General features: G+C 38.7%; 1 long non-coding RNA gene and 1 pseudogene across 1 annotated transcript in view; both read right to left on the bottom strand.

Annotated features, from left to right (window-relative positions):
* Window positions 1–15,340, bottom strand: part of LOC119252701 (uncharacterized) — a 245,229-nt gene that overhangs the window by 156,102 nt on the left and 73,787 nt on the right. The window lies entirely within an intron of this gene.
* On the bottom strand, window positions 10,383–11,024 carry LOC119253386 (GTP-binding nuclear protein Ran-like; annotated as a pseudogene).

Raw genomic sequence — 15,340 nt, 5'->3', positions numbered from 1 at the left:
GCTTGTGCCCCAGTATGTGATCGATCCTGGAGAATGATCCGTGTGCGCTTGAGAAAAATGTGGTAATCCCGTTTTTTTGTGGGTTTAGTGTTCTATAGATGTCTGTTAAGCCCAAATGCTCTAGGTCCTTATTTAGAGCTTTAGTTTCTTTACTTTATTTTTTGTCTTGTTGATCTATCCATTGTTGATAGTGGTGTGTTGAAGTCTCCCACTACATATGTGTTTTCTCTGATGTCTGTTTCAGAGAGGACACAGTTGTCTGATATATTTTGGTGCTCTTTTTCGTTTGGGAGTGGTATATGTTTAATGAGTTTATATTCTTCTTGAAGTAGTGTCCCCTTGATCATAATGTAGTGACCATTGGGGTCTCTTTTTATTTTTTTGAGTTTGAAGTCTGTTTAATCTGATATAAGTATAGCTGTTTCTGCTTTCTTTTTTGGGCCCATTTGCTTGTAGGATTGTTTTCCCATCCTTTGACTTTGAGCCTATTTTTATCTTTTGTAGTAAATGTGTTTTCCTGGAGACAGCAAAAGGTTGGGTTTTGTTTCTTAATCCAGGCTGCAACTCTGTGTCTTTTTATTGAAGAGTTTAGTCCATTTACATTTAGAGTTAATATTGATATGTTAGCATCTGTATTTGCCATTATGTTTGTCTTTCCTTGATTTTATTTATTTATTCTTTTAATAAACGTTTTTTTTTTTTTTTGGTCTTCTTTCGTTGTTATTCGTCCCTCTGAGGTTCTGGCTTTAGGATTCCTTGTAGTATTTTTTGGAGTGGGGGTTTAGTCGCAATGAAATTCCGGAGTTTCTCTTTGTCTGGGAAGGTCCATATTCTTTCTTCATGGAGGAAAGAGAGCTTTGCGGGATAGAGTATTCTTGGTTGGCATCTGTTTTCTTGGAGTCTGTTGACTATGTCCCTCCACTCTCTCCTTGCCCGTAGTGTTTCTTCAGAGAAGTCTGATGTCAGCCTGATTGGTTTTCCTTTGAATGTTATCTGTTTCTTCCCTCTTGTCAGCTTCATTATTTTTTCCTTGTCCTGGATTCTTGGGAGCTTTACTATTATGTGTCTTGCTGTGTTTTCCTTTCGTCGTGGAAGTTTGGTGTTCTTCTTGCTTCTTGTATATCAATTTTCAGCTCCTTCTTCTCATTTGGGAAGTTCTCTTCAATTATATCCATGAATATTTTCTCTGTTCCTACATCTCTCTCCTCTCCTTCTGGAATTCCTATAACTCTTATATTTCCTTTCCTCATGGAGTCAGATAGTTCCCGAAGTCTTTCTTCATTCTTTTCCTTCGTACTTCTCTTTCCTTTTCTGTTTTGGTTCTTTTTATTTCTGTGTCTTCAAGATTACTTATTCGTTCTTCCATTTCATCTATTCTGCTTTCATTGCTTTTCCAGAGTTCTTTAGTTCCTCCATTAATTCTTTGATCTCCTGCATTTCTCTTACTTCCCTCTTTAGGGACTCAATTTCCTTCTTCTGATCTATCACTTTTTTAATCATGGCAATTTTAATTCTCTTTCTGGAAGGCTCAGAAGTTCTTCAAGTTGCTGTCGTTGCAATCTGGGGAGTGGTTTTCTTTTTGTGGTGTGCTTCTTTCCTGAGGAGTTTTTAGGTTGCGTGTGGTTCTTCTACTCCTACTGTCTGTTTTCTAATTTGTCGTATGCGTTGGGACACTGTGTTGCTCGGACTGACTGACATCTTGGGTGAACTTCTCCGCTCCCCTCTGGCTCTTCCAGGAGCCATCTCTGTCTTCTGGGGAGCTTTCTGCTGGTTTTAGGCAGTTTTTACTGAAGAAATGTCCCTGTTCTCAAATGGCGAAGCGGGATGCAGTCCCTGCGCCTCCGGTTTCAGGCACACTCTTCTGCGCACCCGGTCTGCCCCGGACGTGGGTGCCTGCTCCCTCTGTGGGCTCAGACTGCTGGTCGGAAGGGGCCTGGCGTGGAATAACTTCCCGGCTGGCCACTGGGTCCGCCAGAAACCTTCTGCCCTTTTCAAGCAGTCTTAAGAAATGTCCTGTTTTATAGGGTGTTAGTGAATTTTTTTTCCTGGTCGCTAGGTGGCGCCAGAGATCTCTCCTATTGTCCTTGGGGGGCTGTTTTTCGCCTCCCCCCACCCCGTGGGACAGAGAACAGAGCGGGAATGGTAGGGTACACCTCAACAGCTTTGGGGTGCTGTGTCTGCCTTGTGCCCCACCGTCGTGGAGAACCCACGCCCCGAATTTTCGTGCCCCGGGTCTCAGTTCGAAGCCCTCAGTTCCAGGATTCGGGCTGTAGCCCAGTTCAGTGGTGCGGGAATGGCGCCTTTTGCACAGCTCCCGTGCCTGGGCGCCTGGTTCCTGCTCACTCAGGGAGGGACCTTCACCTCAGTGAGGACCTCCGTGCGTCTCCCCGCAAGCCTAGGTCGCAGGCGCAGGGACCTGGGCAGCTGCGATCCCGGTCTGCACTTGCTTTTCAAGCTCCCCTAGCGCGCCGCGTTTCCGCGCCAGCTTACCGGCAGCCCGGGCTGTGTGCGCGTCTCCCGGGGTCTTTGTTCTTCTCTAATGGCGCCCGGAGCCGTTCGCTCACCGCCGCGGCGGATCCTGCAGGGTTCGCCTCAGCTCCCGTTCACGGGGTGTGGTGGCTGCAATAGTTCCTTTCCGCTCACAGTCCCGCTTGCTGCGTCGTTTGTTCTTGTTGGTTGTTTTGGTTTGTTGTTTCCTCCTCTCTGCGGGTCGGAGAGTGCCGCCTCTGTGGGCGGGGGAGGGGAGCAGGGTTCTGCGCTTCCCTCCCTTCTAGTCCTCTTTTATGGCCACTTTCTTCTTCGGGCAGTTCGCTGGCGTCACCCGTTTATCTTCCGTGTCCCAGTTCTCACTGGGACCTGCCGCTTTTCCTCCCTATTCACTTTTTTTAATGGGAGATCTTACTCGCAGCGTCTCCTCGCCGCCATGTTGCTCCGCCCCCTCCAGGTTTATTCTTAAATACCATAAATATTCTTAAGATTAATTAAAATCAGAACATATGCCCAACTTTGTATAAAGGTGGACTCTGTTTAAGTTCCTCTCTTGCTTAACTTTCTTGGTGTCTGGCGTTTAGTGTCAAAAAAAAAAAATCGATATACGTAGTGGTGGGTGTAGTATGGTAAAAATATCTGAGGAGGTGTGACCCTATACCTCTGAACCATATACAGTGTTGTAAACCAAAATCATCTCAATTAAAGAAATAACAATAAATAAAACTATTGAGAGGATTCTAATCAGGGCTTGTTCATACTCTAGGCATCTTCTATATCATTTTCATTATTGTATATTGATATTTTGCCACTAAAAGAATGGACAAGCTCAATATATCACCTCCCCTAAAGATATTCACATGCTAATCGCCAGAATTTATGAGTATGTTGCAAATATGGCATGGGGGAGTTAAGGTTCCAGATGGAATTAAAGTTGCTAATCAACTACCTAGACATGGGAAAATTTTCCTAGATGACCCAAGCAGTCTCAGTGCAATTACAGCATCCTTAGAGTGAAAGAGGCAGGCAGGAGAGTCGGAGAAGACTGATACAATGCCAGAAAAATGAATTCTGCCCTGGAGCTCCAGTAAAGGACACAGTCCTGCCTATGTTTTGATTTTAGCCTGAGATTCAGACTTCTGACTTCCAGAACTAGAAGATAATAAATTGGTATCATTTTAAGCTACTAATTATGTTGTGATTCGTTATAGCAACTATAAAAAGTCACATCCACTCTGCCAATGATTTGAAAGAGAGGTAATTTTGAATTTAAAACCTTAGAATACCTGTTCAAATAATAATCACAAGAATGAATTAATTAACTGCACTGGTTGGCTACATATCGCATTGCCTATTCAGATTCTAAGGCTTCCTCCTGTTTGGTTTTTCTCTTGTCCTTATGCAAATTGTTCCCCAGGACTAAGTCCTGAAGCCTCACTTTCAGAATTGCTAGTTTAAGATAATGCCTTATTTACTCATTTAATCAGTCATTCAGTGAACAAGCAATTTTAGCTCTAGCCAGACCTCTTCTTTGGCACAAATATCTAATTCATGCCAACAGATGCTTCAACATTATACATCCAAAACCAAATTCATAATTTCCTCCCCAATTTGCATCTTCCAGAATCTTCTGTTTCAGTTGAGGTGAGGCCCAAACTTCTACTTGCTTAGGCCCAAATGCTTGGAGTCCTCCTCAACTATTATCTTTCCCTCACATACCCCTCCAATCCATCAGCACATCCTGCTGGCTCTACGTTCAAAATATACACTCTTCTCACCATCTTCATAATCACTATTGCTTCTTACTTAACAGTCCCTGACTGGTCTCTAACTTTGTCCCCTTTACACACAGCACCACAGGTGCTGATCACATTTAGAACATAAGTCTATCCCCTTCACGTCTCTGCTTAACAATTTCCATCTTTACCCGTCTCAGTCAAAGTAAAAGCCAAAAGCTCTGCTCCCTCTTCTGCTGTCCACTACCCTCATTTCTAGGACTTTCTACAGTACCCTCTTCCAGGAACACCAACTTCCTTGTTGTTCATGTCTCAGCTTAAAAATATAACTCATTTACCCCTCACTTGCTATCTAACCTAATCTTTTTATACTTTCCACAGTACTCATTGTCACCTGACATATTATATACTTATTACTGCCTTGCTGATTGTCCAATTCCACTGGCAACTCTATAAAACCTACAAGTAGACTCATAAATTCTCTATGTATAAGAAGAACCATCAAGACTGCCAAATCAGGGGCCTCCCCAGTGGCGCAGCGGTTGAGTGCTGGGTTGCGAAGCTGCCCACGGCCTCTGCGGCGCCGGTTCGATCCCCGGCTGCTCCCCGGCCACCGGAGGAGGGTCCCACATGGCGCGCAGACCTCTCCTGCCGCCCGCTGCTCCCCTCAGCAGTGTGCTTCGGTCCTTCTGCCTGCTCTGCCTCCCGCTCTGGCTCTGGTGAATTCTCTCACCCTCCCGCGCTTCTGACTGTACCCAGTGCATGTATAAACAAACAAAACAAACAAACAAACAAATAAATAAATAAAAACATGCCTCTATAAAAAAAAAAATAAAATAAAAAAAAAAATAATAAAATAAAAAGACTGCCAAATCAAAACAAACAACCATTCTAAGCTTCAAGAAGTAGTAACAAAAAAGAGATATTTTAGGAATGTGTGAAATGAGCTAGTATTTTTGAAAGCACAACAGGGTATACGCTCTGTGTAGCATACCAAAATGATAATTGTACTACAGATCTGGCTTCCCATTTGAATCAACCACTCTCAGCTGGTTACCAAAGCAACTCATTTAGCCTCCCAGAGCCTCCGTTTCTTAATTTCTAAAACAGGGCACTGGATCTCCAAGATCCTTTCCAGCTCTGTGGGTTTCATGTGATTTTGCTGGGTTAGAAAGAAGAAGTGGCAGAACAAATTCCCACTTGAATGGAAGTTCACTTAATCTGCTTCTCTGCAGTCAAACCAACAATCCTAATGATATTTCTGGCAATCTCTAAATCTGTCACACTACATATGAGCTATAGGCCTCAAAGTTGGAACTAGGACTACTGTCCATCCCATTCTGAATTCTGCACTTGATTTGTGTTCCAGAAGTATTATAGAGAAACTGTTATTCCAGCATCTTACACACCTTCTCCCAGCTCCAAGATTTAAGATTCATTTTTTGAGGTTTGGGGGAGTTGCTACCTTTGCAAGCAGTATCTTCATCACCAAGCTACACTCTATTTTTTACATTAAAATGTATTGCCTTCCTCGGGTACAGATGGGATAGAGGATATGCTTTATCCATCTTTGTACCATCTTCTTTCAAAATCTCTGAGGGTCCTGGAGAACAACAAAGCCTAATTTATAACAAGCAAGAAAGAACAGAAATAGTTTATTGCTGTGGAAGCAATTACATCTTAACTACAGGATATGCATATACATGGGTGTGTCCCCAAACAGAATCACCATGGTTTACCTTTATTTGCACCACTAAGAAAGAAAATACTCCTCCTTCTATTCAATTCAGTCCCATCTTTTATGCACAAATCCAGATTTAAAAAATTGCCTTTGACTAATTTCTTTAACATACATGATACTGATCACTACTTTCTTGGGCTCTCCAGCATGTACCTAAGCATTCACAGTATGTTCCTTAGAATATGAGGATAATCTCCTGCAAACACAATTAAGAACAGATGGTTAAAAATTGCAAGGTTGTATTTGCATAAAAAAATCATACTACTTTGACACTGTAGTTCTATATTACTTTTAATTGTTTTCTTTGAAAAGAATATGCTCTCCCTTAACCAAAAAGATAACAAGAAAATTTGGCTTATTTATTTTACTGAAAGAGAAACAATTCATAGCAAAGGCACTATGGGGAAAAAAGTAACACAAGTACATAAAGGAATATGACAAACTGTGAATAAAGGTGTCACATCTGCTCAAATGCAAAAGAAATTTATATAGCATCTGAGAGCTGGACCTTAGCCAACTCTCCCTCCCAGAACCAAACACAAAACTGAAGTAATCTCAAAAAAACCTCTGTCCCAACATCATGTGTTATTCACACACACAAAGGAAAAACCTACCTTCACCACAGAGTTCACTGACTTTTCTGTAAATCAAGTTTATCAGTTATCTTATGTTCTCATTGCATATCTCTTGTTTTGATTTATAGATGGAAGGTTAAATAACAGTTTAGTAACTTATGAACAAGGGGATGGTAACAGTTTAAAATGAACTATTAAAAACAGACATAAAAAATAACTGAAGGAAGAATCTGTCTTCAACTAGAAAAATATGGCAGTCTGGTCATTAAAAATATCAATTAATAAAAGAAAATTTAGATTAAAAACAGCCCCCAAAAAAGGAAAGAAAAATAGCCACTTTGCTTGAGGTAGCCATAGATGATTCTGTTTCATTCAACACAGACATCTCATAGGCCTCAGCTAAATGAACTAAGGTTGGTCACACCATCAAAAGTCAACCTAGCAATGAACTTCAAACTGACCCGGTAAGAAGATCTTCACCAAAAACAAACAAAGGTTTAATAAGATTCTTGACAAAAACAACCCCATGTGATTCTACTTTCTAATAATCTGATTTGGGTAAAGGGAGAAAAATCAGGTTGTTAACAATGGGAATGGAAACTGAAAAGATGCTCTGTGTGGGACCCATGAGGTGCAAAGAGCAAACCAAGAGGAGGTGAAGAAATCAAAGATGTAAGGAAGTACAAGCCAAGAGTCAGCAAAAGCTATGATGTTGAGAAAACAAAGGAGTGAGGCAACGATTGGAATGAGATGAGAAGAAATGAAACAGATTAAATAGGAGCATTCAATGGAGATTCTACTGTCAGAATCTGTAGAACGAGTTAGATCTACTTGCAATCTTGTATTAATTTCTTATTCTTGGATCACTCTTAAATTCTCTTTCATTTATTCATTCTTCAAAAAGTTCCTAATTACTTACACTAACCTAGAAAAGTCTTCATTCCTTGAAATCAGAAATGCCTGACATGTTTCGTGTCCATTCCAGACTTTTTTTTATCATTTTCTTATGGATATGTTATTTACATATCAAGTCTATTACATATATTCACCATTTGAATTTTAAAATACTAGGTAAAATATTTACATTTTCATAACTAGTGGCATTTATCCTGTTACATGTGCCATAAAGTCCATTTTTCAGGAATTATCTCATTGAGTCCTCAAAATAACCTAACAATGAAAAAAGTTTGATAGTGAGCATTTGACAAGTTTGCCTAAAGTTACTGAGCTAGTAATAAAAGGAACATGTAGGGGGTAAATCTACAAATGTCTGATTCTGGAGGGTGATCTTAAACACTAAACATCACCATTTCTCTTTTTATTACTTTTTGAAAACCTGGTACAATACACTTATCAAATTTACCATCCTAACCATTTTTAAGTGTACATTTCAATGACACTAAGTACATTCATGCTGTTGTATAATCATCACCACCATCCATCCCTATATTCTTTCCATCTTATAATACTGTATGCACTAAAAAAATCCTCATTTTCTCCACCCTCACCCCTGGCAGCCACCATCTACTTTCTTTCTATCTCAATAAATGTTACTGTTCTAAGTATGTCAGAGATGGAATTACAGTATTTGTGACTGATTTATTTCATTCAACATAATGTCATCAATGTTTGCCAAAGCTGTAGTGTGGGTCATAATTTCTTTCCTTTTTAAGAACAAAAATAGACCATTGTAAAATATAATATGTGTGTGTGTGTGTGTGTGTGATTTTGTTTAGTCATTCATCTGTTAATGGCCTCTTGGGTTGTTCCCACCCCGACTATTGTGAATAGTGCTACTACAAATATGGGTGTTCAAATATCTTTGAGTTCTTGCTTTCAATTCAGTTGGGTATACATTTATGAGAAGTAGAATTGCTGTATCATATAGTAACTGTATTCTTAATTTTTCTAAGAACTACCATAATGTTTTTTCTAGCAGTTTACAGTTCCACAATGCATAAAGTTTCCAGTTTCTCCACATCCTCACCAAGACCTGTTATTTTTTGGTCCATGAGATTCCATCCTAATGGATGTGTCCCCATTCCACCTTTAATTTATGTTTTAGGTGTGTTTAAAATTCAGAAGTTTTAAATTTCTTATGTAAATTATCAATCTTTACCTTTAAGGCTTTAGTATCTTGCTACAAAAAAATTCCCCAAATTATATAAATATTCATTTCTACCACATTTCCTAGTACTTTGATCCAGCTGCAATTAATCATGTGAAGTAGAGATTAAACATTAATTCTTTGCTCTTAATGATTAAATAATTGTCCTAATGTCCTTTTTTTAATAATCTATTCTTTCTCAGCTAGTTTGAAATTTCATATTAATTATATGCTAAATATGTATATATATATTGGAATAAATTTCTGGACCACGCATTCTGTTACTACACCATAAGTACACTATTGATTATTTTAATTGCATAGCACATTAAAGTGCTTGCTAGGATCAGTCTCTCTTCATCACTCTTGTTTATCTGAAATATTTTAGGCAATTCTCATATATAAGGTTGATACAGGGATAAAACAATTCCACATAACTTAATTGCCTACCAAATATATCACCATATAACATGTAGAATCATACAATATTAATATTCATAATGATAAATCAAAAAATTATTACACCACATTGGTAGTATAGTGGTAAACATGCTGCTTTCCAAAAATTATTACAAATATCTTCTCAACAGCACAACCAGAAATAAAGCAGAAAAGAATATGATGTATTTTAGTGAGATTTATGTAATACAATAGTATGAAAAAATAGAGTTTCAGCACTTCGAAAATTAAGAGGCAGCAAAATTGCTAATATTAAGCATCCATAATAAAAAATAACATGTTAGGCACAGAGTGTTAGTAGAAACTGAGCCAAAATATAATTAACATATGGAGACCATGAAAGCATCCTTCCCTGAGAGATGAGGTCTCAGAATCCTGCAAGGACTGTCACACTTCCTTTATCATCAAATCATCTGAAGCCATTATATTTTTCTGACTATAGTTTCTCTGTGCTTTCATTCATAAAATTGTTGGTTAGTTCTCCCAGGTTGCAATGATGATTGTGTTGCTTTTGCTAATTTCAAAAAACAGTCTACTTACCCTTTTGTGGCCTAACTTTCTTGAATCACTGCCTGGAGAGGTCTGAACTACGATAGAACTTACAGTATCTTGCAGCCAACAAGATATGTAGTGAGAGCCAACAAGACACTCATCCTTTGTCTCTTTGCCACAGATCTAGAATTATCATTTGCACATCTTTTAGCATTATGAGTTAAAACTTTTCTCCAGAACACAAATGGTAAAGAGAGATCACAGAAAAAACACACAAGTTGCAAAAACATATTCATTTCAGGAGAGCATGGTGGAAGCCTCATTATAGCTAAGAACATTTGCAGCATGAAGCACTAACATCGATTTGTAGTATATTCAGTAAAGAGTTCACCATAATAGTTTTGATTGGCACAGAAACTAGAAAAGAATTTGAGCACAAAAAAATATTTTTTAGATATTTTAAATATAACTTTATTCTGATTCTAAATGAAAAGGAATAGGAATGACAGTAACAAACAAGATTTCACCACTGAATATTGTGGTGTGACTCTAGCAGTCTTATATTTGAAACTCAAAAAGGAAGCAACTGCGTTCTAAAACAGCTAAATATGCAGGTCCAAAAATGAACTGCCACATTCACTCCAGAGCCCATTCATCTCCTTCAGCATCCCAAAGATTAAGCACATATTCTGCTTAGCTATATGGCAAATACACTGCACCACTGACATCACAGGGCAGTTGTCTATAAAACTAGACTTCTGATGCTGGGCTCTAGCTTCATCCTCTCACAGGTCATTGTTCTCATCCAGGAAAGCAATTGTCTGAGCAATCTCTAAATCATGCTCAGACTGTGTTGCCAAAGCTGGATCCATGACAACCTCCAGTGAGGCAAGAGCAGGCAAGGTAATGAACTTCAAGTTAGGGTCTCCCATTAGTTTTCTAGAAAGCCAGGGGAAGCTCTTTTCAAAACTGTAGTTACTTTTGGCAGAAAAATATTGAAAATTCTTCTTTTGGTGGAAGACAATAGGCTTTGTCTTCACTTTTCTGTCCTTAATATGCACTTTGTTACCACATGACATAACAGGGATGTTTTCATAGATTCATATCAGATCTCTACACCAATCAGGCAAATTCGTGTTAGTAACTCCCAGTTTCACATCAAACAGGATAATGGTACACTGGGCTTGGATATAATAGCCACTTCTCAGTCCCCTAAACTCCTCCTGACCAGTTATATCACACACATTGAACTTAATACGTCCTCTGTATGTGATACAAGAGGATGAACCTCAACACCCAAAGTATCTACATAGTCACCTGTCAGAGTCACCTGTCAAATGACATTTTGTAAAAATAGTTTTCCCAATACCATCATCACCAACCAACACAAGTTGGAATTGAACTTGGGGCTCTCCTTGGGCAGCCATCATGATATTACATTCCAAAGTGTCTTTCGGCTATCTGATTGAGGTGCCCAACAATATTTATTTTAACAGCATGTTGTGGCCTGGAGAGGGCAAGACTGGCAGGAGGGAAATGCTGTATTTCTGGCATTTCAGAAAATAATGGAAACCTGAATCAATCCAATGGCAGCAGGAATATAGAGTAAGATGTCTGAGTTGGATGTAATAAGTAAACCAAAAGATTTCTTAGATAACTCCAAAGATAGTTCTTGGGTGTCTTCTATATTCTTAGTTCAGTAAATGTTTGTTGAATGAATAAATGAATGGATGATTCAGAATTTATTGCTATTCAAAGTGGGGCTTACAAACCAGCTGTTAAACTCTTAATTGTTTGTTACTGATCCATAGCAAGATAAAAAGCTCGCTCCAGAAGGTAAGATAATTAGGTCACAAAGCATGTTGTTTAGTTCAGCAGACATTTTTATTGTTTCTATGAAGGAAACAGTACATTAATTCTCTTGCATAACCTCTTAATTTCTTAAAGAACCAACACATTGCTAGCATATATGAATCTGGATGAATCCTGAATAATAGACTACTAAATTCAATTTATCTAGGAATCCAGAGATGGTAAACTCTTTTGACATTGCCTGTGGGATCAGAGCTGAACAAAACAGCTATATAGTGAGGTCCAGAGCAGACTTTTAGAACTGGTTAAGTTAATGGTACTGATGCATTTAACTTACATATAGGTATATTTGCAGAATGTTCCTACCTTGAGCTCAGAGAAATGACCCTGCTGATATTTTCACAAGCTACAGCCGAATTAATAACTATAGTAAAGTGCTTCAAAAATGCTTCAAAATCTAATGGTTATTTAAAGATCTCACTCCCTGAACTTAGAGTATCAAAAATTCACATATAATGGATAGGTTTGGCCATGTGCTGAATTGGTGGTTTGTGAATTTAAAATGGATGTCAGAAAGTCATAGTTCAGTTAGTATGCTTCCAGACGCATGTATCTACACTATCAATAGCTTCCTGAGAGACAATTTTTTGCTCACATAAGTGAAAGTCTAGAGGTAGGCTGAGCTTTGTCCTTGAGTTACAGCAATGACTCAGCACTTTTTCCCTGAATTACTCCAGGTTCTTATCTTCTTCATGGGAACTTATACGTAGATTGGCAAATAAGTAATTTCAAACACTATGCCCTCACACTCTTACTTTTTTCCTGGTTCCCTCTTAGAAGCAGGAAATTTTTTTTTCTCATATGCCCATCCCCCCAATCTCCCTTAGTGTGCTGTTTGCCCAAATCAGAATATGCACAAATTCTTGAAACACTCCCTGTAGCCAAAAAAATGACTTGCCAGCCTAAGACTGGAATTCTAAAGCAGACACTGGCACTGGCTTGGGAATAAGGCTGTATAGTGATTTTTCAGACTAATTAGGGCTCATCCTTCTAGTTGAGGTCAATGCCCCAAACCTCCGGCCTGCTGTGAAATGGATGACTCAAATCCCTACATCTAATACAAGGTCCAACCCAAACCTCATTAAGAAGTAGACAACCTACAGTGTAAACAATAATTCAGAGCATTATAACATGAAGATGTCACCAGTATGTTTATGATAACAGATATTTCAAAATGAGAAATATTGCCTAAAGAGAACTGGGAGGTTACATTGTCAGTATGTCTGAGTCTAGCATTGACCAAGGAAAATTATGTTGCAATTCTAGAAGATGGATTCCAGTAATTTAGGCAGAAATGACCATAGGGGCAGAGGAGGATTAACTCCAAGTTATATTAGCCTGAGGAGACTTCCCTTGGGCAAAGCCTAATCTCTTTGCTGTAAACCCTATGCTCACCAAGCAACCTTCTGAATTATTATTTGTCCTTCAGAGCGACTGACCCCACAGAAAGGGAGCACCTTGTTCAAGAAATGTTCCTAGTTTTAAAAAATCAGTTCTATTTTCCATAGTAAATGAGCTCTGTGGTTTATAAATCATTCTCCTTTGTATTTTGTTAGAGAGGTTCTGTCCAGCAAAGCCTGGTCTCACCCTGACACAAGAGTTAACATGAGAACTTGACAGGGAAAAGTGGAGGCCCAAACCCATGACCATCACATCCCTGTCAAAGTGCAACTCCCATGAGATTTGGCCTAAGTCCATCACTTAACAGCACCATTACATGAGGAGCCCAGCAGAAACCCCACCAAGCATTCCCCTAACCTTTAGTTGAACAGAGGACTTTTTAGAGAGGCGCTTTAAACAGAGAGGTTATGAGCCAAGTCTTCAGAATCAATGAAATCCAAGGGTAAATTTTGGCTCCCCCTGCTGGCTGTATGACCTTGAGCAAGTCCCCTAAACTCCAGAAGTCAGGAGTCCCAATTATGAAATGGAGAACATTTTCTTGTTATAATGATTAAGGGAGATAAAGTTCACAAAGTGAAAACACATAATTAATGAATTTGAGGGTTTTTATAAAATGGTGAGGTCCTTATGCCAATATTATGACTTCTGCTTTTGACTAAAAGGTGTATGCTAACCTTGCTCAATATGGTACTCTCCAATCAGAGTTCAGTAAATGTGACTGAGTGACACAACTGGAGAAAATGGGAGAGAAATGTAATTTAAGAGGCCAGTGTAATTTGTAACACCCCATCTTGAGCCAGTTTAAATCAGTATGAGGCCTCAGCATGGGTAAAGTCTGATTACTGTCTACTTCCTAATCAAGTGGTATTAAATGTCTTGATAAAAGTCTTACTTATTTCTGAATTGTTTTTAAAAAAAACTAGAAAACACCACATAACACTAATTTAAGAGAAAGAAGAGTCTAGAGACCATGTTATGTGAGGAATAGTTAAAGAAATTGTAGTATATTTAATCTAGAAAGAAGATGCCAGGAGAGGAAAAAATGGCAAATGTCAGTCTTTACTCAAATATTTTAAGAATTGTCATGTAGAAGAGAGAATAGAGACTATGTACTTTTTACTTGTTTGTCTTTCCCATTGTACTAGAAAATGCCCTGAGGAAAAAAGAATATGCCTCATTCATCACTGTAATCGCAGAAATTGGGTTGGAGCTAAAAACATAATAGGTGTTTAATAAATAAATGTTGATTGGATGAGAGGATGGATGGATGGATGGATGATGGGATGTAGGGTCAGATGTACAGATATTATTTAAATCAATGTAAGATGCTAATATTATAATGAACATTGGAGAAGAGGAAGCTGAGGCTCTAAAATAATAATGGATTTTCTCACAGCCACCCAGCTAATTTACATGAATGCTGATTAGGTCACAGGAACCATAATATCTAGTTCAGTATTCTTTCTATTACTTTCATTTTACCCAAATCTAATGGAACTAAGCATATGATGATGAGAATATAATTCTGGTTTGGGATTCTATTATGGACTGAGTTGTATATCCCCAAAGTTCTCTGTTGAAATCTTAACCATCAATACCTCAGAATTCAACTTGATTTGAAAATAGTGTCTTTAAACAGATAATTAAGGGCCTCACTGGTGGCACAGAGGGTTGAGCACAGCGCTGTGAAGCTGTCCGCGGCCTTTGTGGCGCGAGTTCCATCTCCAGCCAGCCAGGTGCAACCCACATAGCATGGGAGACCTCTCCTCTCTCACCTGCTGCTCCCCTCAGCACTGTATTTCTGCTCCCCGCTCTCTGGTAAATCTTCTCACACCCTGCAACTCTGGCCTGTACCCCACTTCTTAAAAAAAATTAAAATTAAACAGACAATTAAGTTAAGAGGAGGACACTAGAATCAGTCCTAATCCAATATGGCTGGTGTCCTAATAAGAAGAAGACTTTAGACCACAGACACACAGAGAGGGAAGACCTTGTGAAGGTACCTACAAACCAACCAAGACAGAGTCTAAGATAAGAAGGGTGGGAGGAATGGGTGAAAATGGTTAAAAGATTCAAACTTCTAATTATAAGATAAATAAATCCTGGGGACATTAGCATAATGACTATAGTTACAATTTTGTAAACTTGGAAGATGCTAATAGAGTAGATCTTAGAAGTTGTCATCACAATAAAAAAAGTTGTGACTTTGTGAAGTGATAGATGTTAACTAAGCTTACTGTGGTGATCATTTCAGAATACACACATATATCAAATCACTATGTTGTACACCTAAAACAAACACAATGTTATATGTCATTATGTCTCAAAACCGTAGGAAAAAGAAATAGTTTTGTCACATACACATCTCTGAGCCTCTTCTCCTGCATCCCATTGTTTTCTTTCTAAATAAGAACATATACAGAGAAACCACATGCACACACACACCACTCACATAATAAGTAATCACCAG

Source organism: Talpa occidentalis, unplaced genomic scaffold (assembly GCF_014898055.3).
Source record: "Talpa occidentalis isolate TD23 unplaced genomic scaffold, MPIMG_talOcc4v2.1 talOcc4.2, whole genome shotgun sequence".
Taxonomy (NCBI): domain Eukaryota; kingdom Metazoa; phylum Chordata; class Mammalia; order Eulipotyphla; family Talpidae; genus Talpa; species Talpa occidentalis.
The sequence above is the reverse complement of the archived record's forward strand: the minus strand, read 5'-3'. Positions and strand labels throughout refer to the sequence as shown.